This window comes from Canis aureus, chromosome 30 (assembly GCF_053574225.1).
Source record: "Canis aureus isolate CA01 chromosome 30, VMU_Caureus_v.1.0, whole genome shotgun sequence".
Taxonomy (NCBI): Eukaryota; Metazoa; Chordata; class Mammalia; order Carnivora; family Canidae; genus Canis; species Canis aureus.
In genome coordinates, this window is record NC_135640.1 from 37,654,994 (window position 1) to 37,675,385 (window position 20,392).

Consider the following 20,392-nt stretch of genomic DNA (forward strand, 5'->3'; position numbering starts at 1 on the left):
TGGGCTCTTAGCTCAGTCCTTCTCCTCCACCCCTGCTTCCCTGGCTCACCTGTGCAGCTCGCTGCCTTCTCCTTTACAATCATCCTGCCTGTCCATCTGTCCTCATTTCTTATTTCCTCCTCTCCATCTCTCTCCCACTCTCCACATTTCTTCCTTTTTCCCTTTTCATCACAAAGCTCTTTACTGACTAGAATGTGGAATTAAAACACTGGTTTTGTGTATTGGATTAAAAACATTTTTAAAAATTCTTTAACATTTTGCAAATTATTTTTTCCAAAACATTTATTTAAAAAAATTTTATTTATTTTAAAGAGAGAGATTGAGAGAGACAGCATGAATGGAAGGGGTAAAGGAAGATGGAGAGAGAATCCCAAGCAGACCCTGCAGTGAGAATGGAGCCTGTTGCAGGCCTTGACTCCAGGACCCTGAGATCATGACCTGAGCCAAAACTAAGTTGGATGCTTCACCGACTGAGCCCCCCAGGCACCCCTTTTCTAAAACATCTTAAGTGATTTCTTTTAGAAGTTTGCTAATGAATCTTGATAGATTTTTTGTGATTGTTCTGATTTGATGGATCATTTTATTTATTTTTAATCCACTTTGTTCCAAAAAATATTTCGTCAAGTGATTTTTGAAAGTATATATTTACATCTTCCAAAAAACTTATTCCTCATTCAGGGCTTATAGATTCAGTTGAATAATAATTGTGTGATATGCTTTACTGAAAGTAAGAGAAAGAAAGGAGAAACGGGAGCATCCGAGGGCTCAGACCCTCCATAATACGGCTCACCAGCTTTCATCCCCTGAATGGGGAATCACATTTTCCCATTTCTCTGGCCAGAGGTGGGGCAGGGAAGTCTCCTAGTCAGCCTATGGGGCCTTTGAGCCCTCTTCTGTCTCCTGAGGGAAGGACACTGAAGACCGTCCAGATCCAGTGCACATTAATGAGACCTCACTGGAGAAAATGTAATCTGTAAAACACCAGATAAGGCGCAAAGTCAGTACAATTATTCTTGTCTGGGCATACCACTGTCTTAAGAGAAGCCAACATAGCCTTGACCAGCAAAACAAATGGAATGGTTTGGACCACCTTGAAGGGTCTATTGGAACTGGACCAAAGGCCACCGATGGAAGTCCATACCACCACCTCCAGCTCCAACATGTACCCATAAGCAGAGGGGAAAGTGTCTCTGTTGTAGAGACCATCCACTATACCATTTCAATGTTAGAGGGAAGAATTGGATTTGTGGAGTGGAAGTTAGGCATGATTCCAGACTTCAAAGATAGTCTCAGTGACAAGTAGAAATGCATCTTAAATCAGCTTAGTCACTGCTGGAAAGAGGAATCAAGAGATGGTGCCAGACCCTCATGTCCCTTGAGCAAGTCATTTTGCACTCAATGATTTTGAGCTGCTGTCTGCCCTGTATGGTTGTCAGCCCACCGGACTGACAGGTCCAGTCTAGCAATGACCCACCACATTCCTTCAGTGTAATTTCTATTATTTCTATTTCTCAGGAGTTGGTAGGTGTCCGAGAAGCTGACCAGAGGAAGTGAATCACTTCCTATGGTCATTCCTCTGCCCACAGTTGTGCTATTTTTAACAATCTGTATAAAAATCAGAAATCCCACCTTGGGTGTGTGTATTATTGGTTAAGCAAGAACTCAAAAGATGAAGTGGAGGTGGAGACAAAAATGGGCAGAACTGAGGCAGTGAGGAGACAGTTCAAACAATCGCCCAGATAAAGACAACCTTTTTGTAACTTCTTTTGGAAAACTTGTCACAAAGAACAAAAATAATCTTTTTAGAATCACTTCTTAGAGTAATTTTCCACTTGCTGTGGAAGAAAGTAATGTTTAAAGCAAAGCAGCTTCCCAGCTTTGTCTATAGTAAATTACTCGAACTATCCCAACAACCAGCCAGGATGACTTTTGAAAAGCTCTCTGCCCTTTATCAGTGCTATTTCTTTTGCTTCAAATATGTATCATCACATACAAAATCTGTGAACAATTAGACAGAAATGAGAAATGATTTACAAAGAAATGTTTGCATATTAAGCACAATTTCACTCCAAAATCAAATGAGGTGGTGTATCAGTCGCTTGGCTGCCATAACAAAGTACCACAGGCTGGATGGCTTGAGATAACAAAAAATTGTTCTCTTCTTTTAAAAGATTTATTTATTTGAGAAAGATAGTGGGTAGAAGAGCAGAGGGAGAGAATCTTCAAGCAGACTCCTCGCTGAGCGTGAAGTTCCACTTGGGGCTCAATCTCATGACACATGAGATCACAACCTGAGCCAAAACCAAAAGTTAGCTGCTTAATCAACTGAACCACACAGGTGCCCCCCAAAATTATTTTCTCATAGCTATAGGGCACAGGATGTGGGCAGGATTGGTTTCTTCTGAGGGTTGTGAGGGAGAATTTGTTTTGGGTGTCTGTCCTTGGCTTAGACAGCCATCTTCTCTCTGTGTCTTCATGTGGTCCTCCCTCTGTGCATGTCTGTGGCTTAATTTCCTCTTCTGATAAGGACACCAGTCTTTTTGGATTAGGGCCTCATTTTAACTTAATTACTTCTGTAAAGACTCTGTCTCCAAATAAGCTCACATTCTGAGATGCTGGGGGTTAGAGCTTCAACTAACGAATTTGGGAATGGGGGGACACAGTTCAACCCATAACATATAGAAAGTCAACGTAAGAGCCAAATGTCTCTGTTCCTTTGTGACTTTGTCACATACTAGGCTTTCTTAGTCACTACAGATCTTTATAACACCTCCAGGCTCTCTTCTTCCACTTTTTTATCCTGAGTAGATGCAGCCCACCAGAGAGAGAGCCCAACACAAACTCTGGAAGACGTGTTGTCTCCTGGTTCTGTCCACTGTAGGCACCATTATCTGGAGACCTCTGGTTGATACTGTTCCTAACATTAACTCAGGCAGTTTTAACACCAGACTTCACGGAGATCACAGACCACACTCTGAGGACTGCTTGTGATTTAATATACACAACATACAATAAAAGCCGTACAATGCATTTCTCTTCAGTGATGCTCTGGAACAGGAGTCAGCAAGCTTCTAAAAAGGGATAGATAGCAGATATTTTAGACTCTGTGGGCCATTTTTCCTCTTCACAACTTCCAGGCTCTGCTGCTGTGGTGTAAAAGAAGCCATTCATACATGAATGAGCTAGACTGTGTTTTAGTGAAACCATTGTCTTTATGAATATGGAAATTGGACTTTTACGTGTTTTGCATATACCACAAAACAGTCTTCATCTGCTCCTTTTCCAACCATTTGAAAATGTAAAGCCATTCTTACTTAGCTCACAGGCCATTCAAAAACTTAGCAGGTCAGATTTGGCCGAGGACTTTAGTATAGTGACCCCATCCCTTTTGGCTCCTGGTGAACCACAGTTGTCTTCACTCTGTGCTCATTTATTCCTTTCTGGTCCTGATGTATCCCTCTTGGTCTTCATTGATCAGCTTGCCACAACTAAGCCTTAAGTCCTTTTTCTTTTTAAGTGATCTCTACACTCAATGTGGGGCTCAAACTCACAACCCTGAGATCAAGAGTCACAGGCTCTACTGACTGAGCCAGTCAGACATCCCAGCCCTGAGTCCTCTTTGACTCACTTCTCCAAAGACTTTGATTCAAATACCCTCTGTGATATGATGGCTGCATGCCCAATGAGGAACCTCCAATACCATTTCCAAGTCTTTGCTTCCTTTGATCAATGTTTCCTAGGATCAGGATTTTTCCTTGCCCTGGACAGAGATGGTGGGGAGTTGAAATCTGTGGTGGTAGTCAGAGTCACTCTTACTTTAAGAGGAGCTGAGAACAGCTCTCCATTGAGCCAAAACACGTGCATCCCCGCTCCTTTGCTTAATATCATGGCGCTGATCTGCAGGCTTCATAGAGCCTTGAGCAGAACTCAGTCAGCCTCCCAGGACACTGCCTGAGTGAGTGCTGAAAACCCACGGCGTGAAGGTATCTCCTTGTTACAAAAACCATTTCTTGAACAAGGAGTTTTCTCTCCTCTATGCTGGAGGCAAATCCAAGCTTTCTCATGAAGGGTAATTATGAATCATGAAAATATTTTAGGCATGGAATGGTGGCTCAGATGTGCACACTATAAACTCAGAGACTGGTGATGCTGTTTTTCATTCCAGGAATTAATTAATCAACAAGCATACCTCCGATAAGTATGTGTCTGAGGGTGTTCACCTTTTAGAGAAAGTATAAGGAATCCATGTTATGGAGATTTGTTACAAGTTGTACTTTTTTTTTAAGATTTTATTTATTTATTCATGAGAGACACAGAGAGGGAGGCAGAGACACAGGCAGAGCGAGAAGCAGGCTCCATGCAGGGAGCCCAAAGTGGAACTTGATCCCTGGTCTCCAGGATCCCGCCCCAGGCCGAAGGCAGCGCTAAGCCACTGAGCCACCCAGGCTGCCCAACAAGTTATACTTTTGATGTGTACCATGACAAGGAATTTTCAAATAGCATTAGTAAATTTGACTTGGATGCTGACAACTGTGATGTCCTACTCATCTTAAATCATGGTATTAATTATGTTTTAATCATACTCATATGCTGCCCATATTTGAAAACCAAAGACATATCCATGGGATATTTTCCCCAAGTACCAAGTCCTGTGGCCAGGAGGCATTGACTGATTATGCTCAGACCCGGCACCTCCACCTCGGATTGTAAATTCTCTGAGGAAAAGGGCTACTTGGCTGAAGAACTTGCTCAGTGGTGCTCTTGGCACAGGAGTGATACAGGATGACAGCTTTCCCTGCATGGGAACCAGGTGCCATGACCCTCCTAAGCAGGTGTGCACAAACAGGAGTGAATCCTCCCAGCTTCAGAGGGACCTGTCCAGCCTTGGGTCCTGGATACACCTCAGTATTGCTTGCTGGCAACCTTGCACCTCATCTGTTTGCCCGCTGGAGCCCCCCTTCATGACTTTGTAATTAGATGCGACTTTCTTCGCTAGTTCATGGGTTCAAGAGCAGCCTAGGTCCTCTGGAGGTGGCCATGAAATGTTGCTTTGTTCTCCCTCTACACTGCACTCCCCCTAAATTCCTAAGAACTGCCATTCCCTCTTCTGCCTCCTTTCCAAGCTGAGAGCCATGCTGAGCTCTGACCTGGCTTTGAAGCACTGAGTTTCCGCAGAACTCCATGGTGTGAGGCCACCACGGGAAGCCAGACCAGAGACAGAAGCAAAACCAACAGGTGGCAGGAAGCCGACAGGATCTATGGGAATCCGATACCCCAGACTCTTCCAAGTGGTGTGGGTCATCTCTACTAACTGTACCCCCAAATGAAAACTCCCCTGGCAGGGCAGCACAGGCCACAGAGCATCTCCACCAAAGAAGCAGACCAAGAGGGACCTATTGGCAGGACAAATATTAATTTGTCAAGGATAAGATATTTTTATTCCAAGAACATAACCATTGTCCGATCATCTTGAAAAGGCAGCCCCACCCTCATCTCTGACTTCATGAATTTCTAAAAGATTCGTAATATTCAGTGTTGCTGTCCCCAGGTTATTAAACTGCTCAGGATATGAACTTGAGGGTGTAGCTCCCAAGAGGGCTGATGTTACTCTGACTCCAAGGACTAATACGGAACTTTAGTTTTCATGAATTACTGGCAGTTTTCTGCCAAGAAGCTGTCTGGGGTGCCCTAGTCCTAAGCTTGACCTTGTCAAGGGAAGAACATTGCCCCTGATGTTCTAGCCCTAATACCATAGTCACTACCAGGAGTATCGGCTCTGCTGCTAAAAGAGGAGTTTCTTGTAGTTCATAGAAAACATGAACTGAGGAATCCTCATTGTGGCAAACCTATCAGCTGACGGGGGCCATGGGTAAGTGACCCCAGACTCCATGTGCCAAGTGGACACCAAGATATGCATGAGCTAATCAGCTGAGCCAGCCATAGCAAACTACCACCATCAAGTGGCTTAAACAGCAGAAATATATTTTCTCACAGTTCTGGCCACTGGAAAGTCTGCCATCTAGATTCCAGCTGGTTTGGGTTTCTGGTGAGAGCTTTCTTTTTGGCTTATAGGTGGCCACTTTCTCCCTGTGTCCTTATGTGGCCTATCCTTTGGGCGTGGACAGAGGGCGAGTTCTCTGGTCTCTCTTCTCTCCTCCTTGTAAGGACACTAATCTTATCAGACCAGGATCCAACCTTTTGACCTCACTTACCCTTAATTACTTTCCTGAAGGCCCTATCACCAAATATAGCCACCTGGGGGTTGGCACTTGAACATAGGAATTTGGGAAGGCAGGGGAGACAAATGCTCAGTCCCTAGGAGATATGTGACCAAAGCACTGTCCTGAAGCACTTGCACTGATCGTTCACCCCTGGGTTTGTTTCTTTATTTAATAGCTGTTCCATGTACCGGGTGCCTTCTCAGGGGCTGGCGTCACAGTGCAGCCAGAAGCGCCTCTAAGGAAGCAGCTGCCACCTTAGGGAAGAGTCAGATAAATAAACTCATAAAGAAATAAACAAAAATACTATGCAGTACACTTCATAATTAGAATATTGCTTTTCGTGTGTGCCCTACTTTACATTGATTTTTAAATAATCTGGCTTGTATTTCTTGATCTTAAAAACTATGCAACTGATAAATTATTGAACACAACATCTGAAACCAAATATGTACTATATGTTGGCTAATTGAATTTAAATTCTAGAAAAAGAGAGAAACAAAAACAAAAACAGAAAACACACACACACAAACCCTATCCCTATCCCTTCTTTTAACTTTACCAAACATATGTGCATCCTCAAACTTTAGACCACATGTCCCTTCTGTGAGGAATTTAAACAGTATTTCTTGCTGCTTTGTGTTGTTTGTTATAAGTCATAACAGTCATGGGCACAAGAGCTGGATTTGAACAGGAGGGTGGGTGTGATTTTAAAATAAAAGAGTATCAAGATACTTCTGAAATAATTGTAAATTATAACAAAGAAGATACTGTTTCTTTCTTTGGAACTTCTTTTGAATACGTGGATCTCTACTTTTTCTCCCAGATTTGTTGCTCTGGCAAAACAAACAAACAAACACAAAAAGTGCCATAAGGAGGAAGAGACACTGGTGGGTACAGTCATTACGAACTTGACATTTCTAAACTGGGCTTGACAGTGGAACTTTGAAAATATTTATCTATCAGAAAATAGTTTCAGCCATGGGCAATTTGGTGAAAAGGTTTAGTTGATGGAAAAACCATAACTCAGTGTGACTGGCTTTAATGTAAGATGTTCTTGAAGGCCACAGGATAACCAGGGTTTCCAACAACCTGGAAAATTTAGACCAGCTTGGAAAAATAACAGGGGGCTAGGGGCAGTAGCCAAAGTACTGTACGGGATCAGATAAATTTATGTGCTTTAGACTTAGATTTTAATATTAAATTATAAATGAAAACAACTGTGGACTAAGTATTTAAGCAGGTCTCCCTGCCTATGCCCTATTCTCCTTGCCTTCCAGAAGATTGGGATAATTTTCCAAAATAAGGTACTCTGCTGCATCTATATGTGATTCTTTCCTATTTGCATTTCTGAACAAAAATGTGTATTTCTGTGGCTCCTTTACATAGTGGACAAAGACTGTGCCTTGGGGACACGGCCTGTGTCTTGGTATTTTTGTGTGGCTTCCAAGCCCAAGACAATGACTTGCCATCCTTGATGTGCCCAGAACACTTGCCATTTGCCATGGCTGGTGGCTGGACAAGCTGCCCCAGAGCTGCCCTATGCAGCTCCTGCAAGAGACAGAACTGCCTATCAGAGGTAGTATGGTGCCAAGCCCGGCTGGTCTGTTGTTTCAACCTCTGTATAGGCAGTGGGTTTGTAGGATCATGGCAGGATTTCTGTTTTCACATCAAAATTAAAGAAAGCAATTCCCTTCAAGAACAAACAATCAGCAGAACAAAGGAAAAGTGTACCCAGGCCTTCATCCTGATGGTCCTCCCTGTCACAACTTTGGCCCCTCCCACTATCCCTCAAACCACACATATTAACCATGTCTCAGTTTAAAGTGCTCCTCCCCATTGCCCTTGGAAAAAGTTCCAAAACCATAGCATGGTTTACAAACCTCTACTCATCTTCTCAGTCTCAGAGATCCCCAATACCCCCAAAGGCTCTCTCTTTCCACCATAGGTAAGTGTGTCCTATTCCCCTTGGAACATTCCAGACCCCAGACCTTGGAACATTCCAGAACCAGGGTGTTATTTTTACATTCCTATCTCTCCCTCAGTGGGCCAACTCCCACTCCCTTTACCAGGGTCACCGCTCGCCCCAACTGTACCCCAGCACTGACTCAAGTGCCCCACCATGACTCCTAGCTCTCAATCATGGTGTTAGTTTTGCACTCTGTACACAATTTCTGACATTTGTGCAGCTGCTCCCTATTAGGCTCTCAGGGGACAGGGCTGTGTCTTATTCCCTGCTGTAGCTTCACAGCCTAGTGCTGTGTCAGCCACATGACAGGTGCTGGACAAATGTTTGAGGAATGAATGAACACAATCACAAGAACCAATATTTAGATCAAGCCATATGAAATTGCTGATATTTGACAGCTTTAACCTACAAAAATGGCAATTTCCTGATCATATCTAATAAACAAACTACATTAGGAATACTGTCCCCCAGCACTCAGAGGGGCTAAAAGTTGCCTACAAAAGGCATAGAAGTTCAAGTCCCATGAAAAGAAAGTTTCAGATAACAGACTAAGACAAAAGTGGAAGGAAGAAAGGATTTTGTAAAAAGGACTGAACAGGCATTTCCCATAAATTATATGCTGGGAATTTTTCCTGGTCTCCCAAATTTTGCCCCTTAGCCTTCCAAACCATCTGGAAAAATCTTTCTTCTGGATGAAGCATAATCATGCTAAATGTGAACTCTGCACCCTCTGACATTCTTAAGGAAGCCTGTCAAATTATGTAGCACCATGGGGGAAAAAAGAACTTTTCTAAATCACAAAATGATTCAATCTTGTTCAATCTTCAGAGAACTTGATAACAGTAGGATTAATATGTCAAATGTATAGCAGATCATTGGTTTATAAATACTAATGTTTAGAGAAACTGGATTCTATGAGAAAAATGAAGCTCAAAATAAGAAATGAGAAAATATGAGATGGTTCAATTTGGGTGGAAGCTGAGAACATGTCACTCTTGTCGTGATTAATTAAGAGCTTGATGGTTACAAAGAAAAAGAACCTGACACATTTCTCCTCCCCTGTAGGAAAGGTGGTCAAGGGCGTAAATCCACACTCAAATCCAATCCCTCTGGCTGCAATCAAGGGGAAGCTGAGAGTGTCTCAGCAGCAATTACAATTCTCTATGGTGGGAAGGTCTCCAGGTACCAAATGAGATAATTTTCAAAAATCCAAATGGGAAACCAGCCTCAGAACTGAACTTCTGTGCTTGTGCAATGCATAGAACTCACATTCTTATGCATTCTGTTTGCACAGATTCGGTTTTAGAAGGATGCTCTTGAGAGGTAGAATATGTTCAACATTGTTATCTGCATCACCGACACCCAGGGGATATCATTCCACAATAACCATTTACCAAGCACCCATCAAGAACTTGACTGTGAAGCCAAAAGCCAAAAGGGAAGAAGAGCAATGACTCTAGTCCTCCAGGAGCTTGCCTTCTTGGGCGGGAGCTGGGCTGCTAGAAGTCCCTGAAGCCAGGTGGAATGGACAAGCACAGAGAAAGGATGCAAGGCTATGGCTAATGGTTGGGTGTAAGGAGTGGACCCAGTGTGCCAAGAGTCAAAAAAAAAGATGCCAACTGGGAACACTGAGAAGTCTGGGAGGATGTCACATGGAAAGTTGAAACTGCTCAGTGTTCAAAGATGATGACTGAGGTGAACCATTTCTCTGATACATCTCTTAAAGAAACATCCTCAAGAAGGAAAAGAGGATTAGGGTGCTCTGAGGTTTGGGACTAAATCAGAGGTGAGAATTCAACTGTGGTTCTGAAATCGAATATCCTTTGAGTTGGTAGGAAGCCACTAAGAAAGCACAGACATGATGTTCTGTTTCATTTTTTTTTCAGAGTAGTTTCCTTTTATGGATAAATTTATCACATTTACTTTTATTAATATGTTTAAAATTAGTCCTAATATTTTATTTCTTTTTATGCTTTCTGGGCTGTTTTTTTAATTTTTTAAAAATATTTCATCTATTCATTTGACTGAATGAAAGAGCACAAGCAGAGGGAGCAGAGGGAGCAGCAGGCAGAAGTAGAGGGAGAAGCAGGCTTCCTGCAGAGCAGGGAGCCCCGTGTGTGGCTCTATCTCAGGACCCTGAGACAATGACCCGAGCTGAAGGCAGACGCCCAACTGGCTGAGCCACCCAGGTGCCCCGAGTCATTTAATGTTTTTGTTTGAGAGGAGGAAACAGGGCTCAGGGAGCAAATATTTACTTTCTCACAGTGGGACATAATGGGCACATTTTTGCATATTGCATCAGGTAAGGTGTTTTACTTCTATACCAAACTAGCCAGTTTATGAAGAGGGAAATTTATTATTACAGGGTATTAGATTGAAGTACATCTGTACAGAAAAAATGAACAAATCAAAAATGTCCATTTGAAAGACTTGAATAGAGTTAATACACATGAGTAACCAGCAAGCAGATCAAGAATAGGACATGACTGATGTCTGTGCTAGTCTTCCCTTGTGACCCTTCCAGCCACTAAGTCTCCCCAAAGACATCCATTAGCCTGGCTTCCACTACCATACATTCATTTTGCCTATTTTCCAACTTTATATAAATGGAATAGTAATAGTATATACTTTGCCCAATATCATGCTTAAGAGATTCAATCATATTGTTGCATGTGGTTGTATTTTATTCATTCTTCCAACTGTATAGTATTCCGTTTTGCGAATATACCATGATCAATCTATCTACTCCAGCGCTGAAGAGCATTTGGAGGTTTCCGTTGGGCGCCACTATGAATATTCTGGTATTTTTCTTTTTACAAACACATGTACACATTCCTGTTTGGTACACATCCAGGAATAGAATTGCTAGGCTAAAAGGTTTCTAAATTGTCAGATCTAGTAGATTCTTCCAAGTGTTCCAAAGCAATCACACAAATTTAGATTCCCACCAACAGTCAGAAAGCCAGTAAGATTTGGTTAACAAAAAACTCTAATGCACCCTTAGGGAATATATACTGAAGAAAACTTTTTTATACCAAGTCAGCATGGCCTGAGAGCTTAAGTATGAAACATTTTTGTTGCTTTCTTAGAACAAAAGTACAACTGAGCTCTACTGTTTTTAAAAGGAAGGAGACTAGAAAGAAGTGTGTTCTGATAAGCATTAAGGATCCTTTCCAAGACGAATGAATAATGTAAAATAAATAAAAGTTGATAAAATGGCACAAAATAACAGTTAAGAGTTACCAAGATCATGCCAGATGGTGGATAGAGAACCAGATGTTTCCAGGAAATTATGGTCCTTGTTTTGAACTCAGCTGGCTAAAATATGGGTAAAATTGGACATGTCAAACTCACAGGGCTATCTGACAACAACGCTTAACCCATTTCGCAAAGAAAGATTTCTTTGGATGAATCAAGAAGAAAATGCTGATGAGAATGTTAAAACTCCTGGGAGAAATTCTTAATAATTTTCCTTTTTTTTTTCTTATTTTTTGTATCATTTTCTAAGCACCATTGTTTCAAAAAAAAAAAAAAAAGTGTTGAAAGAAATTGAAAGTGAGTATCCAAGCTGGCTCAGAGACTTACAGAGGTGAAAACTCTTCTAAGCTGCAGGAAAATACAATGAAACTACAGTTATGGAGACACACCCTCATGATGATTTCCTATGGCTTTAAAAAGGGTGTGCAGTGTAGGCACACAAACCTACATACAAGGGCATAAAATTTTTTCCAGAATGAGACACAAATCCCACTATGTTTATTCTCTCCTTAAAATCGTTCCAGTGGTTTCTCCTGTTGCCTAAAATCCCAGCTTTTTGACATGGCATCCAAGGCCTTGATGAGCAAGCTCTTGCCTCTTCACCTCCATCCCCTCTTGGCCACCTCGCACCCATTCCCTCTGACGCACCCCCTTCCAGCAGGAGCAGCCCACCTCCAGTGTGTACAGTCTGTCCTGTTGCTGCAGCATGCTTTCTCTGTAGAGCCCATCCTGGCCTGGATTCACTTTGCATCACTCTTCTCAGACTGTTCACACTGAGCTCACCAGTAACCTCCCTTTTGCCCAACTCAAGGAGTCCATTCTCAATGCCCCCTTACTTGGCCACCCTCCTTCCAGGCACACATTGCCCACGGTGCTCTGGGAAGCCTTCTGTCCAGATTTTCCTCCGACCTCACCAGTCTCTCCATTCCAGGTCCCTTTGTGGGTTCCTCTTGCTCTTCCAACCCTTGAATGTTGAGTTGCTAGAGGCCTCAGTTTTTGAGGCTATTCTCTTCCGCATCCCATTACCTCCTGACTTGTTCTCAGCTAGTTTCATGGCTTTAAATATCAGGCTACACACTGCTGCTCCCCTACCTTTATCCCCTCAAGCCCCAATTTCCTCTCTGAGCTCCAGTTGTCTACTCTACTCCTCTACTTGGTTGTCTACCTGGCAGTGTAATAGACCTTCTGCAAGCCAGTGTGTCCCTCACTCGGGGATTGTACGTATTGGCTGCGAGTAGCTCACAACTGCATCCTTTCCACAGAATCCCCGTGGCTGCTGAGAGATGAGGGCTGATGAAAGACACCTCATCCAGAAATGTTGGGGAGATTATGCCCTCAAAGGGGTGAGTGAGTACCCTAGCCAGTTCGCTGTTATGGGGATACAAAAACCCAGCCTGCTTGCTTGCATCAAAGAGAGACCATGCCACAGTGCCACTCATGCTGAAGAGTTCCCTGTGGCATCAGGTCCCTGCTCTACCCCACATAACTTTTCTCCTGAGAGCCCACCCTCTAAATCACATGCACAGGAATCTCCAGTCCAGGCACTCCTTCTAGGAAACCCAACTTGAGAGCAGTGTTTCCCACTTAACAGTCAAAACTGTGCTGTTGATCATTGCCTCCCAGGTGTCCTCTTCTGATCTAACCATCCTCTTCATTGTCACAAATAGCACCATTTGCCCAGTGCAAGAAACTAAAAGTTGCCCAGTATAGTTGTCCAGTGCAGGAACCTAGAAATTGTCCTTGTTTCTTCTCTTTCTCTAATGCTCCAGATCCAATCCATCCATGAATCCTATTACCTTCACCTTTAAAAACACATTCTGAATCTGAGTCCTTCCTCTCCTACCAGCATCACTGAAAGAGCCTCCTTACCACTCTCTGCCTCCCTATTCTTCAAAATGTGAATAGAAACAAGTCCTTCCTCTGCTCAGGACCCCCTGGCTTCTGTTATACCTGGAATTGGCTTGCTCCCATTTTGTATCTTAATAGTCCCAACACCAAAAGGACAATGACATTCTTATTTAGAGTGTACTGTGCATATTAATTTCACGGGCTTTATGAAGGCACATTATTATTTCTGTTACCATCACAACTAAATGTTCATCTTTTAAACATCTAAGGTGAAGAAATGCTTAAAGAGAAAAAAGAAACCAGTACCTATCCCATCTAAAAAAAAAAAAAAAGATTAGTTTACAAATGCAACATCCTCTATCTTCAGAGGAAAACAGAGTAATAACAACAATGGATAAGAACTAAAAAGTGGATGCTCACAGCGGTATTAAACCCAGCATGCCTCTGGGTTTCCATTTGACTTTGCTATTCATCTTCTCTTCCTGAACAACAATCCCAGGCTGAAGCACAAATGATGTTTGGTGAATTAATAATTGGATGAAAATATTAATCATTTACAAAAAATGACTCTGGAGTGGGCTATCCCACCTTGCACATATCACCACTTGCTTATGAGGAGATGAGATGTCTAAAATACAGAAAGTTTAAATTTTGTTCCCACTCAACCATCATCAGTGAGCATAAAAGATGCTGTGTTCTGCTGTTTAATAAATGTATCTAGTTCAACACTCTGATGGAAGAAGGTCTAATTTAAAAAAATGTTTTGACGTCTTTAAATCAAGCATGCTATTGCCTACCTAGGGATTAATTCAGGACACCTAAGGAGATTTCTAACTGCATAAAAACACCTTTCTAGAAGCTACTTCCCCATCTACGTCTGCTTGTGCTTTCAGGAATCAGGAAGGATGAGCAAGAAATGGATGAGTGCCTTTATGCACTTGAGCGCTCCTCTGGGCTGGCACTCACGGCTGGCTCACTTAGGAAGTTTGCTTCTGCTGGTGGACGGGATCCGCCTGTCCACTTGCTAGGTCTCCACGCCCAAATGAGAAAGAAGGGAGGAATCCCTTTGCGGTTCTGGAAATAGATTCTGGGTGTGAAAACCATTTGGCAAAGTTAAACATTAAATATTTGGAAAGTCAAGTTTTGACAGAGTTGGACAGACTGCGTTTCCATACACTCTCCATAATTTCAAACCAGGAAGAACAGTGAACAATTCAATTCAAACAAAACATCGTAGTCTTGTGAAAATTACAAAGAAAGGCATTTACAAAACTGTTCTCCTTTCCCTTTTTTTTTTTTTTCTTCTCATAAAATAGACCATTATAGATGTTGGTCCTCTTTGCAAATAGACTTTAAACAGCATGGAATAATCTTATATAGGATTACACATGAGCATCAGACAGGCCTGGTACCTTGCAAAATAGTATGTAACGTCTTTATTTTTTTTTTATTTTTATTTCTTTTTAGAGATGGAGAGAGAGAGGAAGGGCAGAGGGAGAGAGAGAATCTCAAGCAGGCCCCACACCCAGCACAGAGCCCAATGTGGGGCTCCATCTCATGCCCTGAGCCAAAATCAAGAGTCGGATGCTTAACCAACTGAGCCACCCAGGCACCCTAGTCATTAGCATCTTTATAAAGCTCAGATATGAGATTTAACTACAGTGTTCCTCTGGTAAGCCACTCACTTACAAATTGAACCACAACAGAAGGGATTTGTGTTTACTTCCATCCCTAGGTGGAGAAAGCCCCTCTCCCCAGGCCCTCACCCTAGTGGGAGCACAGATTTTTGCCCTCCCTTGGAGTTGCCTCCCCACCACTGGTAGTCTCAGCCTACCTGGTTCCATCCTCTATGGAAAGTGGCAGTGGGACACTTGGTCCGCCTTCTGAAGCTGGAGATACTTTCATAAATGTCCAGACCTTCTTGGCAAAGTTCTGGCTTAATTATTGACCATGGATCTCCATCCATTCTGATGCCAGAGATGGACTTTGAGATCCCCATAACCATGGAAAGTTCTCAAAGATTCAGAGACACTATCCTGGAGCTGAAGCCTTAGTCAAAGGAGCAGTATATTCAGTGCCAAGCACTGCCCTGGGCACTCACGGATGATGGTAAAAATTAAATTTAAATAAACGGTCCTCTCTGTCTCTGTTGAACATTAAAGTCAGTGCCCATCTCTCTCCTCACCAACCTGAATTTAAGAAGCATGGGAGCAAAGGACCCCTGAATCTTTTCAGGTGATCAGACTCAGCACCTGGCTGTCCCTCCTTCCCCCACCCAGCCCCACCCACCCATTGTCTCCTCATCACCCCACTGTGCTCCCTCCTTAGTGACACGTGTGACAGTCTATAGAAAAAATTCTACTCTCTCTTCCAGAAGGCAATGCCAAAAAAAACTACATTTCCCATCCTCAAAGAAGTGGAGATTAAACCACAGTAAAGTAGATCCAAATTGGCAAACATTTTTTAAATTCACCAAACTTAATATTGGTGACATTTGAGAACAGATATACTTTCATATGTTGGGAAATAAAAATTCATTTAACCTTTCCATAGAGTTATTTAGTTATAAATATCAAAAGTTTAAGAACTTCACAGCCCTCTAATTTCACTGCAAGGAATTTATTACAGGGAATGACAAAAATCTATGCAAAGACATATTCACTAGCATGTTTGTCTCAATCTTGTTAGATTTTAAGATTCATGTATATAAGGGATATCATACAACTATGAGAAATAGTGTAGGGACGCCTGAGTGACTCAGTCAGTTAAGGGTCTGCCTTTGGCTCAGGCCATGATCCTGGAGTCCCAGGATTGATCAGGCTTCCTGCTCAGCAGGTAGTTTGCTTCTCCCTGTCCCTCTGCCTGCCACTCCCGCTGATTGTGCTCTCTCTCTTTGTCAAATAAATAAAAAACACCTTTTAAAAAATTAAAAAATGGTGTATATAAAGATTATCATGGCCTACAAAGTAAAAAGTAAAGCAGTTACCAACAAAATATGCACTATTACACTGGTTTTATAAAAATCAAAATGCACCTATTAATTGGAAAAAAAAAAAAAACAACCCTGAAGCATCACATCGAACTTTAACAATGATATCCATGTCTAGGAGCATCATTAAAAACTGTTTTGATGCCGGTATTTTATATTTTCCTTATTTTAAAAATTAACAAAACTACAAATCCATTTGAATGGCCAAAATCCAGAACAGTGACAACGCTAAGTGCTGGTAGAGACAACAGGAACTCTTGTTCATTCCCGGCAGGAATGCAAAGCTCAGTAGATAAATAGATAAGCTGTGGTCCATGCAGACAATGAGATATTACTCATTATTAGAAAGAAATGATCCATCAGGCTAGGAGAAGGCATGGAGGGACACTAAATGCCTAGAACTAAGTAAAGGGAACCAGTCTGGTGTGACATTCTGAAAAAGACACAAGGATAGAGACAGTAAAAAGGTCAGTGCTGGCCTGAGGTGGAAGGAGGTGAGGGGTGGATGGCAGGCCAAGAGAGAAGGTTTTTAGGACAGTGAAACTATTCTCTAGGACATTTGTCCAAACCCACAGAATGTGCAGCACCAACAGTGAACCCCAATGTCAACTAGGGGCCCTGGATGATTATGACGTGTCAATGCAGGCTCATCGGTTGTGACAAATGTACCCTCTGGTGAGGAGTGTTGGTAGTGGGGGAATCTGTGCTGGTGTGGGGGGTAGAGGGTGTATGGGAACTCCCTGTCCCTTCCCCTTAATTTTGCTTTGAATCCAAAACTGTTCTAAAAAAAAAATAAAATCTCAAAAAATTAATGATCCTTTGGTCTATCCAGTAAAATGCTGAATGTTCCCTTCCAGGGCTGATGACAAATCTCCCAATTTGCTCTCTGCATTCATACTCTAGTAGGAAAAGTTCCACCGTTGGCTGCCCTCTCGAGATGCGGAGAGGGAAGATACATAAATAAAATGATGGAAGAGTCATGACGTTTTGTCAGTGAATAATATCCTCCGACTCAGAAGTTGTTTTGGGAAAATCGTTCGGTTCTGTCTCTCAAGTACATTTTTATTCCAATATATCGATTAGTTCTTCCATTCATCAGAATTGTTGAGGCTCCTGTGTGCCAGGCCCTGTTGTAGACAAACAGGACAAACTCCCCACCGTCATGGGCTTCCATCCTAGCGCCGTGAGCAGAATGATTTCTGGCTGGGTAAGTATCAGGAGAGATATAAGCCAGGTGATATGACAGCATGAGAATAATAGCAGGGAAGGGGGGGCTGCTTTAGATCTGGAAAGGACTCTGTGAGGAAGAAACTCAGGCTGAAAGAGGAAGAGCAGGGGACAGAAGACATAGCAAGTGTAAAAGTCCTGGGGCGGGAAGCAGGGGGATACTTTTAAGGATGGGTGGAGTCCAGTGAGCTCAGCAGGCAGGGGCATAAGATGCCCACAGGGATGAGATGCCCACTACACATCAGGGTAGAAATACCACCTAGGTGTATTTTTTCTTTTTTTTTTAATTGGAGTTCAATTTGCCAACATATAGCATAACACCCAGTGCACATCCTGCCCATTGCCTCCTCAGTGCCCATCACCCAGTCACCCAACCCCACCTAGGTGTTTGATCCCAGGATCTGGAGTCAGGGGAGAGGCTGGGGCTGCAGATACAAATCTGTGAAACTCCCAGCACTAGATGGTATCTGGGGCGACCTGCTCATCCCAGCTTGCCTGGGGCTTTCTGGTGTCAGCACTCCAGGTCCTGCAAGCAGGGAAACAGCTCGGTCCCAAGCACATTGGGATGGTCAGTCACCCTAATGACAATTAAAGCCATGAGAAAGGATAATATTACCTTTCACCCTTTCTCATGGACCTTAGGAAAGTGGTCCAGTCACCTCAATGCTTAGAGGTCAGAGAGGAGGTGCCAGTCCTGATTCTTTTATGAACCAGCAGTGCCCACTCCTAATTCAGACCCAAAAGCCCTGCTCAGTGAAGTGGGGGCCAGGTGGAACCAAAGCTAATGTCGCCGTCCTGGAGGTGGGGAGTCAGGGAGTCCAGGAGTCGGGAGGCAAGCAGAGCCCCAAAATCATCTACTGGGGACACGGAGGTGGCATTCACTCTGAGATGGGGAGGATGACCAGGCTCCACCTCAGGGGGTGAAGAAAGGAGAAGGAGGGCTGGGGGAGCCTGGAGTTTATCTGGCCCTGCTGACACTAGGGTCCACGTTGAGAAGGCAGGCGAGGCAGGACTTCATCCTGTGGGCCAAAGTGCACAATGCATGGCTTCCGGGCAGAAGAGTGATGGGATAGGGTTTGCACTGTAGAAGGACCAGTGGCCTAAGTGCAGAGAAGAAATGGAGGGAGGGTAAAGACAGTGGTCAGGAGAGCAGTGGGGGCCTTTGCAACAGTCCTGTGGTGGCAGAGCGACAGGTGGATGGCAGGTGGCATAGACAAGACAGGGCCACTGTAGAGAATGGGCCAGGAAGGAGAATGCTGGGTGCAGCAAGTGACTCTGTTGTATCCTCAGTGGGTTGGAATGTCTCTTTGGGATGCCCGTGTGGGGCCCAGACCCATCACTGCACCTATACCTGTGTCCCTTGGCCCAAGGGTGTGGGCCGAAGATCAGTGGGAAGCATCAGCTTCATGGGGAAGGGTCTAGCAAAATAGTAACAAGTCAAAGAAAGAAAAATTACCTGTTCAATCCTGAGAATGAGAGATGGTGAGTAATCAAGAGGTTGTCATGGTTGTGACTCTGAGCTTTCTACTTTTGCCTATGCTTTGCAAAATTTACCCTGTGAACATAAATTATGTTTTAGGAAAAGAAAAAATCAATAAAGTGCTATTTTTAAGGGGGAAATGTGTAGTAGTCAGTGAAAAGGGGGAAGTCACCTGAAAGATCACCATGACGTGGTGGGTGCGACAGGCAGTGGAGGTACAGTAAGCCAGGTCAGCTGGCTCTTCCTGACGAGAACACACATTGGGTGGGGACTCCTGATTCTGCTCTGCCTCCCCTCCCGCCCCCCCCCGCCCCCCGCTGCACACACCGTGCATCTCTTCAGATGCTGTTTCTTTTCTGGAAGGTTCGAACCCATGCCAAACTAACACGACCTAGAACAACCTGCTTTATCCCTTACCAGGATAAACTATTCGGTGCATGCATTTGTGTGAGGCAAGGGGAGAGGAAGCAGGAGGGTCTCTTCCATCAGTCGATCCTCAACATTTTACTGCCTCTCTCACCTTCACAGCCAACTGTTATTGTGCTCATCTTCAACTTAGAAATTGAGACTGATGGATACAGCAAGTGATCTGCCCCAAATCAGAGCCTACTGGAGAGTAGCAGGATGAGGATTTGTCCTGTTGCCTCCCAGGCTGCAAAGCCAGTGGAGTTACAATAGAGGGATGCCCAGTGTGGACTCCGGAGGAGGACCTCCTAGTTCATATTTTAGTTTTGCCACTTATGAGCCATGACTTGGGGAAGACACTATCACCAGACTGTGAAGTTGGTGAAGTGGGTTCTTGATGAGAGTATCCACCACCACACTGAGTAGTTGGGAGAGCGAACACTGGGGAATTCATGGCAGGGGCTGAGAGCATGCCTGGCACAACACAGCTTCTCACTGTTGCTTTTCTTCTCACTATCTCCCTCTACTTCTCCAGGAACTCAGGAACTCCAGCCTTGGGAGTCTTTTGGGCACCTCACTAACAAATTTCCTCAGCTCCAGTATGGTGGCTTCTCTATGGTAAAGAGGGTGGGAGAAGATACCAGCTTAAAGATTAAAGATCAAATAAAGTCAAGTTCTCTACTGCATTCTGCTTTCCCTGCCCTTCAGAGAATACTTCTGAATGCTGTATGTCTCATGCTCAGAGCCACTGGAAACATCTAACTTGATCCTTTTCCGCATGTGTTGCTAAGCCTTGGTATGAACTCTGAGCCATCCTGGAACCTCTCTGAGTCTGACAAAGTGCCCTATATGACATTGAGTCACTTGTAATCTAGTTACAGAGACAAGAGAACTTGATGAATAGGGATTTCTTGAGGCAGGAGAGAAGGAAAGGCATTCCTGAAAAAAAAGATGGAAGAGGATGCAGCAAGGTAGTGATACAGATGCTAGACAACTAA

The 20,392-nt window shown here is 43.5% G+C and overlaps 1 long non-coding RNA gene across 1 annotated transcript; it reads right to left on the reverse strand.

Annotated features, from left to right (window-relative positions):
* Positions 1-245: 245 nt before the first annotated feature.
* Positions 246-15,568, reverse strand: LOC144301953 (uncharacterized). The gene is made up of 2 exons (XR_013368888.1): positions 15,128-15,568; positions 246-971 (listed from the first exon to the last, which is right to left on the reverse strand). It is a non-coding gene; the product is annotated as an uncharacterized LOC144301953 (long non-coding RNA).
* Positions 15,569-20,392: the final 4,824 nt, after the last annotated feature.